We start from the raw sequence: 25459 nt of genomic DNA, 5'->3' as shown, positions 1-25459 counted from the left end.
AGTTGATATATGATGTTGTTAAAGTCTTTTATTTTCTTATTTACCTTCTGTCTGGTAGTTCTATCCATTATTGAAATGGAGATTTTAATGTCTCCAACTATTGTAGAACTACATATTTCTCCATTTATTTCATTCCATTTTTGCATCATGGATTTGGGGGTTCTTTTGTTAGGTACATATATGTTTATACTTGTTATATCTTCTTGATGGGTTGACTTTTTTATAATTATAAAACTTTCTTTTTTGTCTCTAAAAAATTGTGTCTTAAAGTCTATTTTATCTCATATCAGATAAGCCACTCCAATACTCTTTTGTTACTGTTTGTATGGTATATAATTTCCATCTGTTTACTTTCAGCCTATGTGTGTCTTTGAATTTAAATTGTGTCTTTTAGATTGAATATAGTTGAATTTAGTTTTCTTAATCCGTTCTGCCAAGATCTTCCTTTTAAATGAAGTGTTTAATCCATTTACATCTAATGTGATTACTTATAAGATAGAATTTATGTTTGCCATTTTGCAATTTGTTTTCTATATGATTTATATTTATTTTGTTAGTCTATTCCTCTATTATTGCCTTCTTTTGTGTTAAATAGATATTTTCTAGTGTACCATTTTAATTACCTTATTGTTTCTATTAACATATTTTTAATTATTTTCTTATTGGTTGTCCTGGGGATTACAATGAACATCTTAATATTTAGCAATCTAGCTCAAATTAATACCCACTTAATTACAATAGGATAGAGAAAGTTTGCTCCCACCTCCTTTGTGCTCTTAATGTCATACAAACTAATCTTACTATATTGTATGCCATTAACCAAGATTTATAATTATTGCTTTATGCAGTTGCCTTTTAAATAAGAAAGGAGAAAAAAGTAAATAATATATAAAGTATTTACCAATGTAGTTACTTTCACCAGAGCTCTTTATTTCCTCATGTGGATTTGAGTCACTGTCTTGTGTCCTTTAATTTTAGCCTGAAGGACAATGTTTAGTATTTCTTGTGGGGCAGGTCTACTGGTGACAAATTCTTTCAGTTTCCAGTGTTAAAGCACTTCATATTGGCTGTTCAGAGTTTTTGCTCAGGTATGGAGGGCACTACTTTCTGCATTTCCTTTGATGTAGTTAGTTCCTTTGCTTTCTAGGGCTTTCAACCACAGTGTTTGAAATGATAAAATTTTCATTATTAACTTTTTGCCTAATTTGAGCAAATTTGAGACCGATTAAGTTATTAGCCTTCTGGAGGCATGCCAAGTCTTCCTGACCACTAGGATCCCACACACTGAATGAATACATTTTAAGTACATTATTTATAAGGCAAATATTTATATGTCAGATTATATCTTTCTCTGAAATATATTCTAATTCTTAAGGTGTGTACCCATAGGAAAAAATTGATATTTGCATACATTTAAAAATCTCACTTGGGAATCCTTGGAATGCTTTTGTTTTTGTTAATTTGCTGTGATAATTGTTTTCCTCATTCTCTTCTTTATCCTCTCCAACCTTCTCTTAACTCCTTTGTCCAAGCAAAAAGGTATTCAATTTAGTCAATTCCTTTGTCCGAGCAAAAAGGTATTCAATTTAGTTAAATAAACAAAATTATACTTTGAATTTTTTCTTTTAATTGACTAAATGGTCTGCTTTTCATTAGCTATTTAAGCATAAAGTAAACACAGCCTATTTCATTTAATTCACCCATGCAGTCAGGAGCATGATGGACAACTATTTACATAATCTTCTAGGTCACTCTAAGAAGTCACAGAGATGATCTCTCTCTTTCTCTATTAACTACTTGAGTCTTACCTCATTGTTCTTCCTTTGTCTTCTAGGGAATTTAACATTGAAAAAGCTAAATAAGCAATATTAGTTTTTAAAATATTTTTATTGAGATACCTTGATGTATATACAGTCTGTCCAAAGTACACAATCAATGGCTCACAGTATTATCACTTAGTTGTGTATTCATCACCATGATCATTTTTAGAACATTGCAATATTGTTTTGAGCATTAAACCCTGCTCCAAATTTTTGGAGGAAGCACAGATATCTATAATGCACTTTCATTATATTGAGTTAAACATTCATTATTAAATGTCTAGCCTTTAAATATACCACCGGCTCCTTGCTGAGGAAACTATTCTGTTTGGTTTTTAAAAAACATCATCAGGATTCATTTCCATTAAGTATATTTTCTTAATTGATTTGGAAATTCCTTAGATAGTACCATTGCCAAAAGAGCTTTAAAAGGAGGTACTGTTACTCCAGCTCTATTTCTCTAAGGATTTATATTTATTCCAGGTAAATAGAAAAGACTGTGAGAGCTGGACAAACATCTGTGGAACTGATTATTGCCTTTACCACTTAAATGTGTACAATCTGAACTGCTAAATAAATGAAGGGCAAAATGGAATTGGCCTAGAGTGAAGATTCCCCCATGCTGTTCATAAATTATTAATTCCATCCCATTTTTATGCTATATGATCCTGAAGGGATAAATAACCCATATTTTCCAGTTCTTGAAACTGAGACACTGAGATATTTAAACAAATTTCATTCTTTTAATTCGGTAAGATAGAAAGGAGCAGATGAGACAGACTTCATGTCTTTATGTTTTCCTCAAAGTTTTTTCATAGGATTTGCTATATATAGTTCATACTGTTTGTAAAAATTCAAGTTTCAGTCTTTCTCAAACTAAGTAAATGAACTTGTTGCCATGGGTGGTAGACAAAAGTGACTTTGAAAAATCAATGCTTTTTCTCCACTGTGTTTCTTATTTGTTGAGTATTTTGAGCCAGATTAAATAAATGCCAATCTCTCTCAAGACTCTAGTGATAAAGAGGAATTTAAAAGCCTCAGGTACTACCACAAGTATCAAAACCTGTTTAATTTGGACATCACCAATTGCAGTAGGAATGTGGAAACTCTCCCAACAAAGTCCTTCTTTAAGATCCTCAGAATGAAACAGAACATGCTGAAGAGATACCTAAATTAGTGTCTCTTGTCTTTTACTTTATGCCTTTAAAATCAGACATAAATGCTGGGTAGGATCTCCCTGATATCTGGGATTTGGATTTGTATTTTTTGAGGGAATAAGAAGAGGTGCCAATAATTGACCTGCAATTTTTGTGGAGATAGTCTTATCATAATTAGAGGCCAGCATAAAATCTACCCATTTTGATTCCTATCATCTGAAGAACATAAACCAATTATGATATTTACTTCCTTGGTTTGTTAATTAAAGGAAAATATTGTGATCTTGTAATTTAATATGACTAGCACTCCTAGAAATTTTCATATAGTGCCAAGAAGAGACAATAAAGTTAAATTGTTTAAACAAAATAAAATACTCATCAAGGGAAACTTTTCCTACACAGATTATTAAATTTGTACACTTTTGTCTTACTTTTCATTGGGAATGAGCTGAGCAAGGAGAACTAAATATTGTTATTTTTTAGCTAAGTACCTTGAGACAGCATTTCTCATTCAACTTTGATCTTTACCAGAGTCACAGTTTTGGCAAAAGACAAGATCATTTCCTCACAACCCTATGATTTCAGTCAGAATCCTACCAAATATAGAACATAACTCTTTTTTCAGCTATTCTGGAAAGAGCATAGAAGGATAGAGCAATGCATGATACCCACTTGGCTTCTCCTGATTCATGGAGTTCCTACAACTCATTGTGATAGTGCTTATATCTATTCTTTCTATGTTTTTTTACGGCTAATAGAAATTACTCTAGATATGAGAGTGGAGTCTTTATTATCTGATATGGAAACATTTTCAAATAACACATATATAAATGCTACATGTCCAAGTTGCCTGTAGTATCAGGATTTCAGATAATCATGCATCAGTATATTATGCAGCAATAAGACAAAATTAGGTCCTGAAGCACATGACAACATGGACAAATCTTGAGGACATAATGCTGAGTGAAATAAGCCAGACACAAAAGGATAGACACTGCGTAGGTTTGCTGTAAGGATTTTGGTAAAGGCAAACTCAGAGGCTTATAATGTAGAATATAAGGGACCTAGAGATACACAGAAGCTAGTGATGGGTAAACAGTTACCTAATGAGGTTGAACTTAAAATTTAAGGGAATAGATAGAAGTGAAGGCAGGTCATTAATTGGTTTATATGTAATATTGCCATATTGAACATGGACATGATTGAAAGCGGTTTTATAGAGCCACTTATCCCACTAAAAATAGAAATAAGTTCTTGCATGAACTACTTCCAAGGTATGAATCTCATATAAAGAGTCAACCATAGAAGAATATAGAGGGAAAACTACTATTGCATGCTATGGCCTATATTTAACAGGAAGACATTAACAGTGCCACAGCAATACCAGGGATAAATAATTAGAGGGAGGAACAAGAGTTCAGGGGAAGTTTGGATTTTCTATTTGGTGAGGGTGTGTTTATCTGTTATTTTTCTCTTTGGAGCAATGAAAATTGCCTAGAATTGAGAGTGTCACTGATTGTACAAGTAAGTGAGGGTAATGTGAGACATGGATTGCTTACTTTGGACATTATCCATGATGCCAAATGGATGGAGGTGGCTGAAGGATACATTGACTCAGAAACAGAATGGCGAACTGTGGTGTATACGTTTGATGGAATATTGTGCTGCTACAGCAAGCAGTGAAGTCATGAGGCATGTAACGAGGTGAATGAATCTTAGGGACATTATGTGGTACAAAATAAGCCAGAAACAAAAGAACACATATTGCATGGTCTCTTGTAGAAAATACTTGTAAGAGAATTCAGGCCTGTATTGTAAGCTCTAACCGCAGTCCGATTTAGTCCAGAGCTGTAAATTGGTTATTTCTAGACGTTTGAGATGTTGTGCTTTATGTGTATAACCCGGTATTTCCCTGGGACTCTGGGTACCTGTGTGACACCTAAGACTCAGAGTTGGAGTTCTACAGCTCTGAAAGTCAGCATTGCTGCATACAGCAACTGTTAAAGAAACCAAAAAAGAGGTCAGGCTTCAATTAGAGATAAGAATGAAGCTGATATGGTCGGGACTGAGGTAAATCAGAATACAAGGTAAAGGATGACATTGTCTATATTTTAGAGCTTCACCTACTCTATGGTACCAAAGGAAGAGTGGTTTATTTTTCCCAAACCCTAAATTTTCTGCAGCACATCATCTAACTCAACTTGTTTGTATGGCTCATTTAAATAACCCAAACACATGAAATCCAGAATGGGAATAAGGGCTTGGAATTCTGCATAACTTAATGTAATACCTGGATTCACCCCAGAGTGTGTTGGGCAGATAATTAAAAAGTATTGGCAGGGTGCACAGGTTGTTCAGTGGTAGAATGCTCACCTTCCATGAGGGAGACCCAGGTTCTATTCTTAGATTTTCAGACCATGCACCCCTGCCCCCCACCCCCCAAAAAGGACTGGCAAAGTCCCTTGAGGGGCTTAGGAGAAAGTATGGAACTAATAAACTTTCCCACAGGGGAAACCCCTGATACCATCTCAAACATTAGGGACTCCCAAGTCAATAGGCCAAACCATTGATCCTGAGGCTTGCCCTTATGAATCTTATTTCTGTGGCAGAGAAGCTAAGCCTACCTATAATTATACCTAACAGTTACTTGGAAAAAATCTCTTTTCTCTGCAAATGAAACCATTACCTGCCCCCCTACAAGGAACATGAAAGTCTCTCTGGCAGTGTGGGATTAACAATGTCTTCCTCATCAAAAAGGCGGAAAGTGTAACAAAATAAGGTAACAGTGTCTAAGAGAATTCCAATAAAGTAAAGAAGCTATTCTGGAGGTCATACTTAAGCGAGCTTCAGCCAGATATTGCTAATTACTAGTTTGCCAAATCCCAACCAACACCATTCCTGTTAACCCTAAAGAACATCCAGAGTTGTATCTGAGATTCTACAAAAGTTTCATGCACTGAGATTACTTTCTAGAAGTTCACAACCTCCAGATGATTCCTAGGCCAGATAAATTCTGAAACCCAAAGGGGCTTCCCTCTCCAAGAACATCAACTAGTTACATCCTGCTATCCCATGCTGTCGGCACCCCTTTCCAACATGAAAAAGTTAAAACAGCATAGCCCCAATACCCCTAAAGACTGGGATAAGGATCAGAGGAGAAGGAGGAGTTATAAAGAGAGAATAGGATTTAGTAAATGAGTATGACTGATGAATCATTATACTGATATTTCTTTTAGTCTCCAGTATCTTGGAACAGCTAGAAGGAAAAACCTGAAATTGTGAAACTATAACCCATACCAAACTTTGAAACCTAAACTAAAATTATTTATTACAATGTACGTCACAATTTATTGCTTTTTTGTATATATTTCACAATAAAAAATGTTAAAAGAAAAAAAATGCATCCCTCCCAAAGGTTGTTTCTACTGTCATCAAGAGTTGATTATTTCTTCAAAAGAGAACTTGTTTTATGGTAGGTCAAAGTCACTGGTTGAATTCTTTGAGCAATTCTGATCATCAATAGCCTTATGCTACCTTTCTTGTACTGAGTCCTGCTGAATGTGGAACCCAGCTTCTTCATGCACACAAATACAACCTCAGACTGGCTTTCCCTTCTACACATGAAAAACACGAAGGGACCACTGAAACGGCCTTGCCTCACTTTCTCCTTGGGAGAGTCAGGATATTTTCCTCTGAGTCCTAAGCCAGATCAGGCCTCACTCCAGGGATCAGTTACAACGCTGTACTCTTTGGTCTGGGAGGACTGAATTGTCTATCTTTGAAACCCATCAGCAACTGAGTGCTCAATGTGCAAGGATTCTGCTGCTATTCCTTCCCCACTCAGCCCTCCCACAGAGCTCCAAAGAACTCCGTGAAACAGCCACTCAATCCATTATCATTCAGAAATAGTCACAGTCTGAATCAGTTTAAGTTTGGAAATTATTCCAGAATTATTTGGATCTGGATAAGGACTTCATTAAATGAAAATACAAACTGGTTCAAATATTGGACCAATTATAGTTTGATACAAGCTACATGCTGAAATAGTTTCAGACTTGAATCCTTTCAGACACTGAACAAATTCATGTTGGTAAAAATATTGCATACCATTGAAGAGTTTTAGGCATAGCAAAATGTTTTCCTTACCAATCTTCCCCCTTGATTCTCTGTCATCCCTTTATTTCACAGGCCATTATCATGGTTGCACTGTTTGGAGGACACTGTGGAGCTAAGTTTTTGTCTGATCTGGGCCGCACCCTGTCACTAACAACGCACAAAGAGGCCCCATCATTCATTGGCTTTCATAAGCATCTCTTACTGGAAGGCAATTTGTCTTTCCTTGGACACTTGCTCATGTATTCTCAGGGCTGACAGAATTCAAAAGCTCCAAGGGCTACAGGGTCTCACGACTGGAGACAGAGCCATTTGGAGAAACCTTGGTTTCCTTTTGGGTACAAATCTGGGAGAGGAACTGCCTCATTTATCACATATGTGGAAGGTCTTTCATTTTAATTTGCTTTTCTTTTGTTCTGTTCTCAGCTTAGAAAACCAATAAGGCAGGCCAGGCTAGACTTTCTCATAAAAAGCATTTAGAAGGAAAAGCTGTTCTGGGGGCTGATCCTGTGTAAAATTGGGAGGCAGGTGAAGGCTGCTTAGGGGTACTGGATGTCGAACTTAGTTGGCCTTACCCCAAGTTCAAACAGCCACAATCTTTTTGGATAAAGTCCTAGCCTTTGTTGTTGTTGTTGTTTTTTTTCAAGTCCCCCAAATGATTCTGAAGTAGCTACCTGAATGTTTGGGAAATACTGGTATAGAGCACACTCTCTGCCGCCTTTCCCCACCTCCCACAAGCAAGTACTAAAGACTGTCTCTGGTTTCCAAGACTCTCCAGATTGCAGTATCATAGCCATGAAAGGACTTCCTGTTCCCCTCCCTAGCATCTCACACACATATATACACTCAGAAGTCTCAGCCCTTGTCTCACAGTTTGAGCATAAGGCAATGGCATCGCTTTATATTAAATTGTAATTGAATCCTCAATAAGCTTAATGTGCTAAACCCTTCCAGGAATAATTGCCATTTGGAAGAGGATACAAAGTTTAGAGAGGACAATTGGGGATGTTGTGAGGGGAGACATATTATTGGTGAAGGCAACCTTTTCTAAGACCTAATCACACTCAGCAGAGAATGTTTACCCCAGCTCTCTGCAGCCCTGATTCTCACCTTCCCAGCAGACAAAGTGGGCCCCAACCATTCACATTCAGGAAAGTCAGAACTGGCTCACCATAGCAACATTAAATACAGATTCAGCTGTGCTGCTTCTCCTAATTAGCTCCAGAGAGCATTGGAAGAGAGTTCCATCTGCTAAAGCTGCTTAATGGTGCTTTGGCCAATGGTTGCAGCATATCCAGCTGGGATGGTGCCACAGTTGGGGTGACATTTTAAAGGCCAGGCTTATCCTTCTTGGTTAGCTTGCTAGCTGCCCCTGACTGCACTCCAAAGCTATGGTCAGGATCTCACTGATTTGTGCAAGTTTCAAGCCTCAGTTAGACCAGCACAAAAAGTTTATGCAAACAACTTTTTGTGTGATTATGTAAGGAGTGGGGCAACTCAACAATTGTTATAAATGGAAGGAAAATCAAGTGTTCTTTGGAATCCTGAGAAGAGTGTATATTTATATTATTGGCCACATTAAACCTTCTCCTACTATTTGAAACATAATAGAAAAAGCAGTGCACAATCTGTGGAAAGTGATAGACAAAGCAGTGAGCCCATGTTGAGGGGTCTTCAATCTTAGGTGCCTCCAGGGAGACTTCTCTTCCAAATCAGGAGGAGAAATTATGGTTCTGTTCCCTTTCGACTTGACCTTTCAAACTAAACCTTCCAAGACCTTTAGTGCTAGTTGAGACACTGGTCTCCCAGAAACTGGATAGATTCCAAAGCTGAGTTCACCATGACCACTGGAAATTCAGCTTATGCTAATGACTTGTGGTGCTGCCAACCTGAGTTAGAACCAAGCCAAAGATTTAGGAGCCAGAGGTTCAGTGTTCTTCCATTGTACTGCAGAGTCGCCTCCTTTTCTGCCTGGCCTCTAGGGAAGACAGTTTCACTTGATCTTTTCCAGATAGAGATAGCCTATAAAACCCAGTCTCCAGCTAGGCTTCAAGATGAGAGTGAACTGGAGAGAGGTCAGAACCAGTTAAATTTGGTATTTTCCTCTCACCCTACTCCCTGCACAATGCCCCTCGCAGTCTCTGCATTCATTTTACTTTCAGCTTATGGCATTTTCTTCTAGAAAAAGGCAGCTAGTATACTGGGACTGACTGCAGCTGGCTGCTTTATGTCAAGTCTGCTAAATCTGGCTGGGCATCAAAAATGTTTTGAAAGCTACTGTATTAGAATCTCTGGGTGTGAGATTATTTTCAGTGTCCTAGGTGAGTATGACATGACACCCTAGCTCTTCTCCCACTAGCACTGAGGACTTAGGGTTGCATTGATGGACCCTCTATTCCAGACTGAGAATAGCTCTGTTGATATCTAATCCCTGATTTGCAACTATACTTGCTATATGACCTTGCCTAAATCAATTGATCCCCATGGGTTTTAAGTTCCTTATTTATAAGGAAGCAGGAGAGGGGAGGAAGATTAGACCATTTCAGTGGTTACTAAATCTAATTCCCTAAGATATTCACTTTCAGAGCTTTTGAAAAATTTGGATGTGATGGTTTAGGTTTGTTTCTCCTCATTTCATCCACTTATAGCCTCACCATTCCCCACAATATTTCTGAGGCTTGACACGTTCTGGGACTAGGATGACAGAAGGACATTGTCTTAGTTTTCCACGGCTACTATACAAATACCACGCACTGGGTTGGCTCAAACAACAGGAATTTATTGTCTCAGTTTTGGAGGCTACAAGTTCAAAATCAAGATTTCAACAAGGCTATGCTTTCTCCAAAGTCTGTGGTGTCCTGTTGATGGCTTCCCAGAAATCCTCTGTCACATGGCATTCATCTCCTTGTGCTCTTCCTCTGATTTCTACTGGGTCTGAATTTCCACTGCTTGTAAGGACTCTAGATATATTGGATTAAGGCCCACTCTGATTCATTTTGACCTCATTCAATGAGGCTTTTCCAAAACCCTAGTTACAAATGAGTTCACGCCCACAGGACAGGGGTGAGTATTTTGAACATACCTTTGTGGGGGACATGGTTTGATCTATAATAGAGACAGCCATTCTTTTAGCATAATAATAATCGGGACCCTTTCTTGCAGGAGGTAAATTTTGACAATTTGAAAGATTTATAGTCCCATCACTATGAAACTGGACAAGGGAATAAATGAATGCTTCTTCAGGGTTTGTTGTCTGTCTCTGCTCACAAGATCCAGAGCTCTCCCAGCACAACCATATAAAGATAAATTACTGACTTTTGATGCAAGAGGGAGAGACAATTGTCCAAGTCTATAAATTGAAGGATCTTGGGAGAGGGGAAGAGGAAAAAGATAGTCCAAAGGAAAGAGGGTTCTCTGCTGATCAAAAAGGGATGGGAGCCAACATAATTAAGGCTCTGCATATATTGGCGGGGCAAAGGGGGGATTCCCAGAATAGAGTGAGAAAATTCGTTCACTACTCTCTGCACTTGCATGGATTTGAATGTCTCACACAAATTCAGACCCATTTGTAACAATCTTCTAGATATTGTGTAAGTGTGGTAAAACTTTAATGTCTTTTGACATTGAAATGTGCAATCCACCCATACATGCTAGGGTACACAAGTTATCATTCCTGGAGACTCTGACTCGATATATCTGGAGTGTTGCCCACCCATCTGCACATTTTTAAGTAGCCACAAGGTGATCTTGATACATGGCCAATGCTCATCATGACTTTATTAAGATAATTTTTATGTTTTCTTTCAACTTGTCCAATTTCTTACTACTCGCCCACCCCTACTGCCCAATATCTCTCCCACCTTTGTGGGAAAAGGTACCTTTCTCCAAGTCAGAGTCATCCTTTCTCCAGAGTGGTGGTTTGGCAAGCAGAGCACAGACTGGATTGTAGTCCCTAATGCTGCTTTGGCTGAGGGCCTTGTGTCAGGCACCACTTGCACAACCATAAGCAAAAGGGGGAAAAGAATATTGGCTTTGGAGATGGGTAGAGTTGTAGTTCAGTCCCAACTCCCACTTTCTAGCTGTTTGAACTTGGGCAAGTTACTTAAATCTCTTTGAATGTCAATTCAATTATAAAGTAAAGAGTGAGAAGGGTGCATACCCAAATGATCAAATTCCAGTGGTGGTAATAAATTTACCAAATCAATTCTCAGGCATCTTTTCACTTAGGAGCAGTGTTTGGCCCTTTTGATCATTCCCATTTTCTTGAACCCCTTCTCCTGCTTAACTTCTGGGACACTATTCTCTCTTCATTACTTTTTTGCCTCTCGACCATTCTTTTCCAGCCTTTTTTGCTGATTTTTTTTATCTTCCCAACTCGGAAGTGCTTAGGACTCAGTTCTCAGATCTCTTCTCTCATCATTTACCTTTACCCCAGGTGACCTCATTCAGTCCTATGATTTAAATACCATTTTCCTGCTGATGATCTTCAAATTGATATCTCCAACCTTAACCTCTCCAGAATTTTAAGCTTTCCCATTAAATTGTATACTCAACAACTCCACTTGCATATATAGCAGACACCTCAAACTTAATATGTCCAAAAACAAAACTCATCTTCTCCCTTTCCAAGGTTGTTGTTCTTTCCGCAGTCTTTCCCACTCCAATGAATAGTCACTCCATTTGACCAGTTTCTCAGGACTAAAATCTCTCTTATTCCATACCTCAAAAACATCAGCAAATCGATTGACTCTACTTTAAACTAAATCCAGTATCTGTCTCCAGAGTTGTCATCCAAGTCCAAACCTCCAACATCTCTCTCCTTGGCTATTGAAATAAAAATGTAACTGGTCTCCCTCCACCATACTCTATTGCAGACTGGCATACAGAAAGATCACTTCTCTGGTCAAAATCCTTTGATGACTTCCCATCTCACTTTGAATATAATCGAAAGATCTTCCAGTGGCCTCCTTTGAATATAAACAAGGGTTTGTTTGTCAATCTTCTTCCCTACTATCTCTCTGACCTTGTAGATTAGATCATTTGGCTCCTTGTTAACTCTGTCTCTAGACACACTGGCCTCCAAGTCGATCCTCAACCAAGGCCACATGTGGTCTTGCCGCAGGGCCTTTGTACTTTTGATTCTTTCTTCCCAGATCACTCTTCTGTCACTTCGTGCTGTTCTTTGCTCAAAGTCACTTTACCACAGCGGGCCTTGTGTTGATCAGGGCTCTCTAGAGAAACAGAAACAACAGGAGGGATCTGCAAATATGAGATTTATAACAGTCTCTCACACAACTGTGGGAATGGAAGAGTTCAAATCTGAAGGGCAGGTTGTGAAGCTGGTGGCTTCAATGAAGGGTCTGGATGAACTCCACAGGAGAGGCTCACTGGCTGAAGAATCAGAGAAACAGTCTCTCTTCTTCCTTAAAAGCCTTCGACTGTCTGAATTATCTCATTTTTGGAGAACGCCTTAGTTGATCACAGATATAATCAGCCACAGGTGCAATCAACTAACCAATGACTTAATACATCAGCCTTCCAGTTTATCAACCAACCAAGAAATATCCTTGCAGCAATGCTCAGGCCAGTGCTTGCCTAACCAGACAACTGGACATCATCACTTGGTCAAGTTGACACCAGAACCTAACCGTCACAGGCCTCAATCTAAACAGATTCTCACCTCCAAACTTCCTTAGCTCTTTATTTTCTTATCCAGCTTTAGTTTTTCCTCATAGAATTTATTACTGCCTCACATATTTGTATATTTATTTATGAATGTGCTTGATTGCTGTCTGTCTACCCTCATTTGAAATTAAGCTTGTAAGAGTAGCTGTATTCCCAACATCTACAACAGTGCCTGAAACATAGCAGAGGGCTCAATCAATATTTTTTTAAATGAATGAATGCGTGAAAAAATGCAAATGACATAATAATTAAATGAGATAATGTATATGAAGGATTTGGTACATACTGGGTGCTTTTTAGTAGTAATTAGTCATTTCCTTTCCATTTCTAGCATTTTTTTCTCTCCCCCACATATTTATTAAGCTCCTACTCTCAGATACTCACTCTGCTAGATTATGATGATAGGAAATGTCTCAGGTAAAAGGAGGGCATGTTCTCGTTACCACCTGATAGTGGGAGAGACAACCTATAAAGAAATAATCACCAGACAGTGTACTAAATGTTACAAAAGTGATGGTGTACTATGAGAAGACAGTCAAGGGGACACTTTGGGAAGGCCTCAGAGAGCAGTGGCTTTTAAGCTGAGTCTTGAAGGATGAATAGGAGCTTTGGAGCAATACAGGAGAAGGATAATCCAAATAGATAATCCCAATAGAGGAGTCCCCATGTAGAAAAGGAAAGAGATATGAAAATTTACCCATTCTGTAGATGCACGGTTTCTTAATTGCTTAGCTTAATGGAAAGACTAGCAGAGGGAAATGAAAAGAAAGTGTAGAAATTAAAGCCTCACTGTTGATATCATTATTCCCTCAGCCTTGTAGATAATATCACATTTTTCAGAGCTCTTCTCTGAAAAATTTCTGTATTTCTTATTATTCTAACAACACCTTAGCAGGTAGGTATTTCCTCATTTTATAACCAAGGAAACAAGAGGTTGAAGGGTTTGCTGAAGGACACACAGCACATTCACAGCCAACCTAGGATTAGAACTCAAGACTTCTGTCTGATGGACAGTCCCTGTACAATGAAGTAAAAAGCAAAAGGACAGTCTCCTCCAACTAGTTAAATATATTTCTAGGACTGCTTTCTATTTCTAAGGATTTCATGTTGATTTTTTTTTAATTGACCGTGTCTAGCTGCTATTTTGAGAACCTATCCTACTATGCACTGTACTCAGTTTGTTACATTTGTTATTTCACCAGTCTTTGAAACAACCTTATGGTAGTGATGTTGCTGTATTTTACAAATGAAAAATTGCAGCTTAAATAGATTTTAGGTGCCTAATTTGTCCAAAATTCTGTAACAAAAGAGAGGCTGCATCAGGCTTTAGACTCATCAGGCTTGATGACAGTATCCCTGTTCTTTCAGCTCTGTTCTGAAATATTTAACCAAATACACAAGTCCATTTGTCTATTGGTGCCTCCTTTCAGTTACCTATATGGCAGGGATTGACACTCTTGGCCATGCTATGCAGAATTGTTTAGTCAATGGAAATTTCATCTTCCATTGTAATTTTATATTTATACATTCCTCTAGCCAAGTTATACCACATGTCCTCATGTACTATTTTTCTGATTTCACTGCCATATGTAAGTGTGGTCATGTGAATCAGTCTCATGTGTCCAATTATAACATGGCTAAGTAGGAAAAAATGACCACCAATGACAAAGTTAGCCTATTCAATATGGTTAGTCTTTGTAAAACCATAAACAAAATCAGGAAGAAAATGCTTTCGAGCATTTTTCTGACAGACCTTGTATGATCCCATAATCACAGGAGAAGATGAAGAATTTTCTTAACTTGCACACATCTATTCTTAGACAAAGAAAATATTACAACCTTATTAACCATGGATTTGCCTCCGAGCAGGTCCTTTCCCTGTGATGAAGTCCAGCTATGCCTGTATTCTTTAAATTTATGTTTTGTTCTTAACTTTGGAGATGTAGTGGAGATTTTCTCCTAGTCTCCAAACATCCATGAATAGATTTGCTGAGAGTGTGCATCAGAAAGCAATCAAACGCACTATACCAAACAAAAGCCAACTTTGGGAACTAGGTAGAAGGGCTTAGCCTTGCCCTAGTGATGACTACAACAGAGTCACTCTCTTCATCAAGGTGATCTTTCTGCCCAGAGCTAATGCCAAATTAAAAATCTGAACATGACCAACCATAGTGGCCCCCAGGAAAACAATGTCAAATTCCAGAATCACCCACCATAAGATGCTTTCTCTAAAAAGTTCAATACTACATAAGAGATCAGTTTGGTATAAATGAACTCCGTCCTCTCCTTCCTCTTCCTCTTGTCTTCCTATTAAAAGTCTAGCAAAAACCTTTGTAGAGCTCTGTGATGGATTAGACATTATGCCGAGTCCCTTTCATATATTAAATCATTCATTTTTCACAAAACCCAGTGAAGTAGATAGTACTACCCCCCTCTTCTAACTCATAGTAATTTTATTATTTTCTAAAAAGTATACATTATAAAGTTCCAAGCATTTAGTGAACTTCACTCTAGATGTCTTTAGACATGCATGCACATAAAATGGTAGAAATAATTTTACAAGTAATGTTCTACATATTAATTTTAAAACAATATACTTAAGTTTTAAAATTAATTTTAAATTTAAATTTAAATTTTCAGGTTTTCATTGACTTCAAAGACAAAAGGAAACTGAGGTGAAAAAATGAATTGCTAAAATTCAAATTAATTTTTTTCAAGACATGCTTCATTTTTACTTCCCAAGCCCTTCTAAAGTTAAAAACAATTATGAAAAGCATTAAAAATTTGAATCATTATGGTTTTCAATTTGAATCATTATGGGTTTAACGTTACATATATCAATTGATCCCTTGTTCTGAGAGATGAGAAATTTAGCACACTTAAATTTTATTCCTACTAGCTATCTCCACAGTTCCTGATTTTTGTTAGTGTATATTATTTTTGTATTTTAAAGATTTGTAAGCTGTATTTTTCCATAACCATGTTTTCATAATTGTTTAGTTTTAATTCTATATTTGAACCAATTTATTACTTACACAATATTTTTTAAAATCACTGTTTCTTTATTCCTAAGTTTTATTTTAATTCATTTTTTGGTTGGCTTGGTTTCATTTTCAAGTAGTTTTGTTCTATTTGCTCCCAAAGAACAAATTATGGATGCTATAGTCTCTGATTTTGCATACTTCGAAATTCCATTGCCTTTTTTTTTTTTTTTTTAATTTTTTTTGGCATGGGCAGGCACCTGAAATCCAACCTCGGTCTCCAGCATGGCAGGTGAGAACTCTGCCACTGAGCCACCATTGCTTGCCTTGCCTTTATTTTTTAAAACAACATTTTTGGGCATAAAATCCTTCAGTCATACTGCCCTTTGATTTTGTAGAGTGTTCCATAATGTTCTTGTATAAGAGTTGCTGCGGACAAGTTTGAGGAAAACCCAGTTTTCCCCTTTTATGTCACACTTTTTCCTGCATGGATGCCTTTATTATATCTTTATCTTTAAAGTTCAATAACTTCACCAAGATGTGTAATGGAAATTTTTTTGCATTAATTTTTAGGGACATGGAGCATTTATGTTTTTTGTTTGCAGATTCAAATCTCAATTTCAGGAAACTTTCTTCTACTAGCATTTTAAATATTTTTGTTTCTTTTCTTTTTTTTTTTGGTTATTTAGTAACAGGAAGTATTTTGTGTATTTTAGATAGCTATCATCTTCTCTATAGTTTTGTTATATCTTTGCTTTTTTTCATTTTCCCTGTATGCTTTTCTATTGCCTATTTTCTCTATCTCAGACTTCATTTTAAATTGTACTTATTCTATTTTTATTTCACTATTATCCTCTCTTTCGTAATAGTTTCTCTTCCAGCTTACTCTTATCAATTTGCTTCTCATCTTCTTTCATTGTCCTAATATTTCTTCTTTTTATTCTATTGAATTTTTTTGAAATTTTAACTATTGGTTTAAATTACTTATCTTTTTAAAGTTAATTCTCTTTTCCTTTGTTCTCTGTCTTCCCTTCTTCTTTTCTCTCCTTTCTCTCTCTCTTTCTCTTTCTCCTTCCTTGTTCCTTATCTTATTATTAAATATCTTTAATTGGTGCCAGATATTCTTAAAGAACAGAACGGGAAGGGAGGGGACTTGGAGAGATGACCTACAACTTCAATTCCATTTGATCTGCTGAAACTCCTCTCCAGATCTGATCTTCCCTCTGCCTGTGGGGTCCATCTCACTTCAGTGTTCAGTATCAAGAGATCCAAGTGGTTCACAGGAAAGTTTTCCCACCCTCTTTCGTCCTCCCCTGCCTCCTTATCTCTCTCACCTAAAAGGAAAGACTGTAGGAAAAAGAAAATTGGAATGTCAGGGTGATTTCTCCTACAGCTCTGCCTCCCTGCTATCTTGTTGGCCCAGGCAGGATCCCCATAAGATTTCAATCCACTTTCCTTGGGGTCGGCCTGCTCCTGTGGATACAGTTGCTTTAATCAGAGGAACACTGGGGAGACCCTTTGGGACTTTAACATTCACTTTTTAAGAAATCTGTGCCCTGCTTGAAGTCTTAGGGCAAAGATATTAGCTGTCAATATGCTCCCTTAATGTAGCCCACACTCCCAAACATTTGGGAAACATACATATCACTAGTGATAATTAGGGTTTTTCATGGCATTGATGCAAAAAAGGTACAGTGGGTAAAATATCTGCAGCCTCAGCATCAATCAAGACAGTGGCACAAAATTAATAGTCACTGTATACTTTACCCCCAGGCACTCACAATTTAAAAAATGCGTTTTGCTTAAGAATGTCCCTGATGAAACAGTAGAAATGATTAATGTATTAAATCTCAACCCTTAGAAATTATGTGTGACAAATGCGGACAATATATAAAGCAAGGCTGTTGCCTTCTGAAGTACAAGGGTTGTTTCGAGGGAAAGCACTTGTATGATAGTTTGAGTTTCAAGCTGGGCTAGTCTTTGTGTTTTTTCTTTTCATGAAGTAGTGACTGATAAACTGCGATTAATGAGTCTTGAGTACTTGATGGCATTATCGCGAAAATGAACAGAGTGAGCCCGTCACTTCAAGGAAAACAACTGACAGCATTTGTTGACAAAATAAAATACAAGCTTTCAAGAGAAAATGAGAACTTTCTAAATAATGTATCTGCCACTATGAATTCAAACAGCTTCACATTACTTAAAAGCTTTTTTGATAGATCAGTGGCTATATTAGCAAATGTAATTTTTGATATTGCATAATAGGTTGTGTCAACACTCAGAAGACTTGCATAATTCAGAAAAACAATATTTACTAAATAACAAATCATGCATGGGTAAAAGTTCCATTTAGAGTCCAAGGGAAACTTATGAATTTTAATGTAATAGAGTGCTAAAGTTTATTGGTATAGTTTCAGATTCCACATAGTATTTGACCTCTAATTTAGGAAACTACCATTTGTTGAGTTTGGTTGTTTTTTCAGAAAAATATTTACAATTATCTGTGAAATCCTTTAAAGTAGTCTTCACTAGTACAACTACATACTTGTATAAGGCCAGATTTTCTTCAAATATATGTATTATTAACCAGGCAAGGATGATTTTCCGCAGGGACCTACACTAGAAGGGGAGAGAGAACTGTTGAAAACAAAGAGAGTAACCTTTTTATTTCCTTCAAACATTCTTTTAGTCACTTTTGTTTTGTGAAAGCCAGTAGTTCTGTTGAAGACACGATTACAAAGAAGGGGATTTCACTAAAGGGTAAATTAAGCTTGTTTCGCCCCCACTTACAAGAAGAGGATATTAGCACATATCCAGTCATTACCATTTTACATAACACTGAAAATTCCCCTCATTCTCCATGTGCCCTTTGCCTACTCCTATCTATCCTATCAGTAATCACATTTAATAGCATGTTGTGCTCTCTCCAGATATTTTTTTCTATGAAAGTTAATATTTGGGAATGTTTCACTTTTTCTTTTCAAAATGTGCTCGTGCTGTGTACTCAGTACTCAGTACAATTGTACTCAGTACAATTCACTCTTATCACTTCACATTTATGTAATATAGAGAATACATCAATTTGCCTCATTTTAAAAAGCTTTATAGTTTGAAATACCTCCACACTTACAGGAATGTTGTAAGAATAATACAAGGACTATACAGAGAAATCCAGCATGCCACTACATCCCCAGATACCCACCAATTTTTAGCATTTTGCCATGTTTGCTGATTCTCTCTATCCCTCTGTGCCAGTTTGAAACTGTTGTGTATACCAGAAAAGCCACGTTTGTTAATCCTGGTTCGATTTTGTTAGATGGGACCTTTTGGTTGGGTGGTTTCCATGGAAATGTGTCTCCGTTCATTCAAGGTGGGTCACTAATAGAGACCTTTAAGTGGGAACCATTTTGGAAAATGCATCAGAGCTGACACAGAGACCTATGGAGATTCAGAAAGAAAACACCCCTGGGGAAGCTGTTTGAAATGAGAAGGACCAGCACATGCCAGCCACATGCTTCACAGATCAGCCTGCCTTGAGTCAAAGTATCTGTGCTTGGATGCCTTAGTTTGAACATTTTTATGGCCTTAAAACTTGAAACTTGTAACTTAATAAATTCCCTTAGAGCCAACACAGACAGAGACCTTTGGAGATACAGAAAGAAAATGCCCCTGGGGAAGCCTGATGAAATGAGAAGCTGGGAGAGAAAGCTAGCAGATGTCACCACGTGTCTTCCCAGCTGACAGAGGTATTCCATTTTGACTTCTGCCTTTCTTTAGTGAAGGTAACCTCTTGTTGGTGCCTTAATTTGGACATTTTCACAGCCCTAGAACTGTAAACTTGTAGTAAATTCCTTTTTTAAAAGCCACAAATTGTTATTTTAAATTCCTTTAATAAAAGACACCCCATTTCTGGTATACTGCATTCCAGAGGCTTTGCCAAACCAGAACACCACTATCTGTCAATCCATCTATCTATCTATGCATCTGTTGTCTATTTATCTATTTATCAATCCCTTTTCTGAACCTTGAGTGTAGGTTGTATGTATCTTGCTTCTTGAAGACTTAATACTGCCATGTATAGTTCCTAGGAACAAGGATACTCACTTATGTAACTGCCATAAGTGCAGTTATCAAGGTCAAGAAATTTAATATTTGATATAAAGCTGACAGCATATATTCCAGTTTCCTCATATGTCCCAGTAACATCCTTTTGAGCATCTTTTCCTCCTTTGTTAGATCTTGTCCAGGTTCATGTATTGCATTTAATTGTCATTTTCTCTTTCCTTGTCCTTTCTTTCTTTTTTTTTTTCAATTGTGAGAACATATATACAACATGAATTTTCCCATCTCAACCACTCCCAAGAATACCATTCAATGGGATTAATTGTTTTTGCAATGTGTGGTACCCTTACCAACTTCTATTACTAAAACTTTCCCCATCTCTCCAAACAGATATACCCTACACTCATTATGTATTAACTTTCTATTCAGGCTGTCTCCTGCCCCTGGAAACCTGTACTCTAATTTCTGTTTCTATGAGTGTTCTAGTTTGCTAGCTGCCAGAATACAATATGCCAGAAACAGAACAGCTTTTAAAAAGGGGAATTTAATAAGTTGCTAGTTTACAGTTCAAAGGCCAAGAAAATGTCCCAATTAAAACAAGCCTATAGAAATGTCCTATCAAAGGCATCCATCCAGGGAAAGATACCTTGGTTCAAGAAGGCCGATGAAGTTCAGGATTTCTCTCTCAAGTGAGAAGACTCATGGCGAACACAGTCAGGGTTTCTCTCTCAGCTGGAAGGGCACATAGCGAACACAATGTCATCTGCTAGCTTTCTCTCCTGGCTTCTGGTTTCATGAAGCTCCCCAGGAGGCTTTTCTTTCTTCATCTCCAAAGGTTGCTGGCTGGTGGCTCTCTGCTTCATGGTGCTGCAGCATTCTCTGCTCTTTCCAAATCCCCCATTCTCCAAAATGTTTCCTCTTTTATAAATCTTCAGAAACTAATCAAGACCTGCCTAAATGGGTGGAGACATGCCTCTACCTAATCCAGCTAAACAACCACTCTTGGTTAAATCATATCTCCAGGAAGATGATCTAATTACAGTTTCAAACATACAATACTGAATAGGGATTAGAAGAAACAGCTGCCTTTACAAAATGGGATTAGGATTAAAACATGGCTTTTCTAGGGTCCATACATCCTTTCAAACCAGAACGATGAGCTTGCATATTGTCCTATATTTTCTTTGTAGTTACCATGGGGCTTCAGTTTTAACATGCTAAATCTATAACAATCTTGTTTGCTTTGATACCAACTTAACTTCAATAGTATACAGACGCTATATTCCTATGTTCCTCCATCCCCCCATCTTTATGTAATTCTTTTCAAAGATTACATGTTTATATATTATGAGTTCAAAACCACTGATTAAGCATTACATGTTATACATTTGCCTTTTGGATTCTGTAGGAAGCAAAAAGTGGAGTCACAAACCAAATAGAAAATAATATTGGTATTTATTTTTACCCATGCAATTACTCTTACCAGAGATCTCTATTTTTTCATGCAGTTTTAATCTATTGTCTATTGTCCTTTCCTTTCACCCTGCAGAACTCTCTTTTGCATCTCTTGTAGAGCAGTCGAGTGGTGACAATCTCCCTCAGCTTTTGTTGCTCTGGGAATGTCTTAATCTCTCTTATTTCTGAAAGAAAGTTTGGACAGATATACAATTTTTGGTTGGTAATTTTTTGTTTTTATCACTTTAAGTATGTCATTCAGCTGACTTCTTGCCTCCACTTAATCTTATTAAGCCTCCCTTTTACATGATAGGTTGCTTCTCTCTTGTGGCTTTCAGAATTCCCTCTTTATTTCCTGCATTTTTTTTTTTATTAGAATATGCTCTAGTCTGTTTGGGCGTATCTTGTTTGGAATTTGTTGGGCACTTTGGATGTGGGTATTCATGCCTTTCATTAAATTTGGGAAATTTTCAGCCATTATTTTTTTGAATATTCTCTCTGCTCCTTTCTTTTGTTTCTAGGGTTCCTATAATGTGTATATTCACATGCTTGATGATTCCCATAGGTTTCTTAGGCTATGTTCACTTTTCTTTCTTCTTTCTGTTCCTCAGACTGGATGATTTCAATTGTCTTATCATAAAGTTTACTGAGCCTTTCTTCTTCCAGCTCCAATTTGCTGTTGAACATCTCTAGGGAATTTTTAATTTCTATCATTGTGGTCTTCAACTCTGGTTCCTTTTCATAATTTCCATCTCTATATTCATATTATTTTTGTGTTTATCATTTTTCTGACTTCCTTTGGTTCTTTGTTTATGTTTTCCCTTAGCTCTTTCACCATATCTAACTATTTTTAAAAGTCTTTGTCTGGTATGTCCCAGGTTTAGTCCTCTTCCTTGAAGGTTTCTACTGCTTTAATCGTCGTCTCCTTTGTATGGCCCATCACTTCTTGTTTCTTTCTATGTTTTGTGACCTTTTGTTGAAATCTGAGCATTTTGATATTTTAAAGTTATTGCTAGCATTTAGGCTCTGAAGTGAATGTTCCTTAAGTTTAGCATTATGATAGGACTTTCTTTTAATTCCAAGAGCTAAAAACAACAACAAAAACAAAAACAGGAAAATTTTTTTTCTGTCTTTAGAAATTGACCTGTGGAGGTTCACTCCTTCAAAGTTTATTCATACAATGAATTTAGACAATAGCTCCAGACCAAAATGTAGGGGCTTCCCTGATCCTTTCTATGCATGCACCTTTTCTTGGACATGTACAAGAATTCTCCAATTTATAAGAATATAAATATTCTCTCTTCCTTATGAAACAATTTCCTCATGATCCTAGACACTGCTCTGTACATCCTATAGCCAACAATACTATGTCCTAGGAAGCCACAATTTGATTGTTCTACCTTCTACAAGCAGGGCAAGTTCTGGCCTGGCAAGCCTGCAGTGAACATACGGGTTCAGTTCCTCAGGTTGCCACAAGACAATGTGCCAGAAATATGTGCTCCCAATATGTGCATGAGGGTTATTCTGCTTGCTCGCAGGTTCTGGAGATTAGAGACCCACACTAGACGCACAGACCAACTCCATGTCAAGCCACTGCAGAATAAGGGGAGGGACCAGCCAGAACACCACCATAGTCTACTGTTTTTAAGTAGTGTTTCTAGATTTGATGCTTGCCTGTTCCCCAAAACTCTGTTTTTTAGCTTGGGAAAGATGTTGCTGCCAGTTTTGTTGGTTATTCAAAACTTCTGGGGGTTTGGGTGGGTATCGGCTGCAAGGAGTTCTGAGGCTTCTCGCTACATCCTCTTAATCAAGGCCTCTTCAACTATTCTAACCAAATAACATACAGTAATAGATGGAATATAGATTGACAATCTAGCTGTTTTCCATTAAAGTAGACTTTTACGATATCTGCAAAAATGTTAGGTAGTGGCACATTTCTTATTAAACTTTTTTTTATTTTGGAAAACATAGTTATGTGTATAAAATACATTATTTATGAAAACATGTAAAACTTTTATTATTTTCTTAAAATAAATTAATAAATAATTATCTTAAATATTTCTTTTTAAATTTCTAATACATCGACTATTATAGATATAAAACCACCTAAGCCAAAGCTCCTTGGTGTTCTTAATCATTTTAGAAAGCACAAAGAAATCCTTAGACCAAAGAATTTGGGAATCACTGTGTTAGGCATACAGCTAAGTGGTCCAAGAGTGCAAAAGTAGAATAAGCATTATAGGTTGGAAATGACTTTATACCATTGTGGATTGTAAGCCTCAACAGATTGCTGAAGTTCAGAAAGGAGAAAGAATGGAAAAGAGAGAATGTGAGAAAAGGCATAGTGGTAGAATAGTCATGGAATGTTTATAGGATTGTGAGTCAAGTGACCTAACTAAAGCAGAAAGTTTTATGGGAGAGTGGGGGAGATAAAATTGGAAAGGCCACAAATTTAGTGGCCTAAACAATACAAATTATTGTGTTTCAGTTCTGTCGGTCAAAAGTCTGACATGGGTCTCAGTAGGCAAATGTCAAGGCATTTGCATGGCTGTGTTCCTTTCTGGAGGTCCTAGGGAAGGATCTATTTTTTGCTCATTGAGGTTATTGGTAGAATTCAGCTCCTTGTGATTGTAGGATTGAGATCCTCATTTCCTTGCTGCCTGTGAACTGAGGGCCCTTCCCATTCCTTGGCTCATGGCATGCTTCCTCCATCTTCAAAACCAGCAACAGCAGCTAGAGTCCCTCTCATACTTCAAATCTTTCTTCCTTCTTCTCCCATCTAATCTGTTTTATCCTACTTCTGTTGTCACATTCTCTTTCTCCTTGACCACAGCAGGAAAAGATTTTCCACTTTTATGGATGCATACCTTTAGATTGGGCCCATCCTGACAATTCACAATAATATTCCTATCTCAAGGTCCTTAACCATGTCTACACAGGCTCTTTTGCCATGTCGGGTAACATACTCATGGGTTTGGGGAATTGGAATGTGGACATCTTTGAGGGACCATTATTCTGTCTACCATACCATGAGGCACTTTTGAGCAAAGAAATTGCATAATGACAATGGTATTGGGGTAAAAAAAAAGAAAATTCTGAGTATGGAACTGATTTGGTGCCGAATTTAGGCCAGAGCCATGCCTCTGTGGGAAAACAATTTCCATATGTTTTTTAGAGCAATGTTGATGCTGCATCCAGGAGGGGTCACTTGCTGATCCCCTGCAAGCAGGTCACTTTCCTGTTACCTGTCTGCCCACAAGTCACCCAGGTCACAAAGAGGGCAACATACATAGTTTCTTAAACACTTTCTCTTCTTTTTTTCCTATCTCTGAAAAGTTTTTTGAAAAGAAAGGACACAGAATTTTCACACTCTGTCTTAGAAGCCAACATTTCACTACTGCAGGGAATTTTTCCTTCTTAGGAACTGAGATTTCAGAGGTTACCTTCCATCTAAAACATTTCATTAAATACTGTGGTTTGGTTACTAAACCTTGAAGTCAGAGGTAACATTTGAATGAGTGCTTGTTGGATTACTACCAGTAATCTGAAAAGAGAACAATGAATTCAAGTGTTTTTGAAAAATAGTTTATTAGGAAGGCTAAATTATGAAAGAATGCTTGAATTAGACAAAAGAACCCACAAGCTGGAAGTAGCTCAACTGTTTCCAGCATAAGGTTTCTTTTGAAAGTAATTTAAATGTTTGTCTGCTGCCCCATCACATTTATGTGTGATATGTTGGATAATTAAGTAAGGAGAATAGAAAAGGGAATCCTTGTGGTATAAATTCCAGTAACAACAGCAGACTCATCCAAAGGTCACTTATAAATCACAATAAGCCCAAATTCGTAAGCTAGTCTCAAACACAACCAAGTACCCTATAAAAATGAGACAAGATGACAAAGCCATTATTTCCCTTAAAATATTGTTTCTTTAGTCAGGCTAATAACTTTTCCAGAGCATTCTTAACTATTGATGCTGAATATTACACCACAAGAATGAACTTTGGCATTTTGCAACTTGCATTGTGCAAAGATTATCATCTGTTCAATTCCTTTGGGTGTATGAAGCTCACTGTTTTTGCCTATGTTTGTTGTCTCAGGAAAAAGATGTCATCAAGCCAGGACTGCTCTTAAACAGAACGGCAGTAATTTCCCTAACACTTTTTCACTTCTCCTTTGTAAAATTT

The 25459-nt window shown here is 37.3% G+C and overlaps 1 long non-coding RNA gene across 5 annotated transcripts in view; it reads right to left on the bottom strand.

Annotated features, from left to right (window-relative positions):
- The window catches only part of LOC143655153 (uncharacterized), an 85050-nt gene that overhangs the window by 48910 nt on the left and 10681 nt on the right, over window positions 1-25459 (bottom strand). The window contains exon 4 of one of the 5 annotated variants that reach the window (XR_013162077.1): window positions 21291-21458. The exons of the other annotated variants lie outside the window; for them this stretch is intronic. This is a non-coding gene — a long non-coding RNA (uncharacterized LOC143655153). Of the gene's footprint in view, window positions 1-21290; window positions 21459-25459 lie in introns of those variants that run through there. 5 annotated transcript variants of the gene reach the window in all.

The sequence above is a fragment of the Tamandua tetradactyla genome, chromosome 14, assembly GCF_023851605.1.
Source record: "Tamandua tetradactyla isolate mTamTet1 chromosome 14, mTamTet1.pri, whole genome shotgun sequence".
In the NCBI taxonomy this organism is placed as follows: Eukaryota; Metazoa; Chordata; class Mammalia; order Pilosa; family Myrmecophagidae; genus Tamandua; species Tamandua tetradactyla.
The sequence above is the reverse complement of the archived record's forward strand: the minus strand, read 5'-3'. Positions and strand labels throughout refer to the sequence as shown.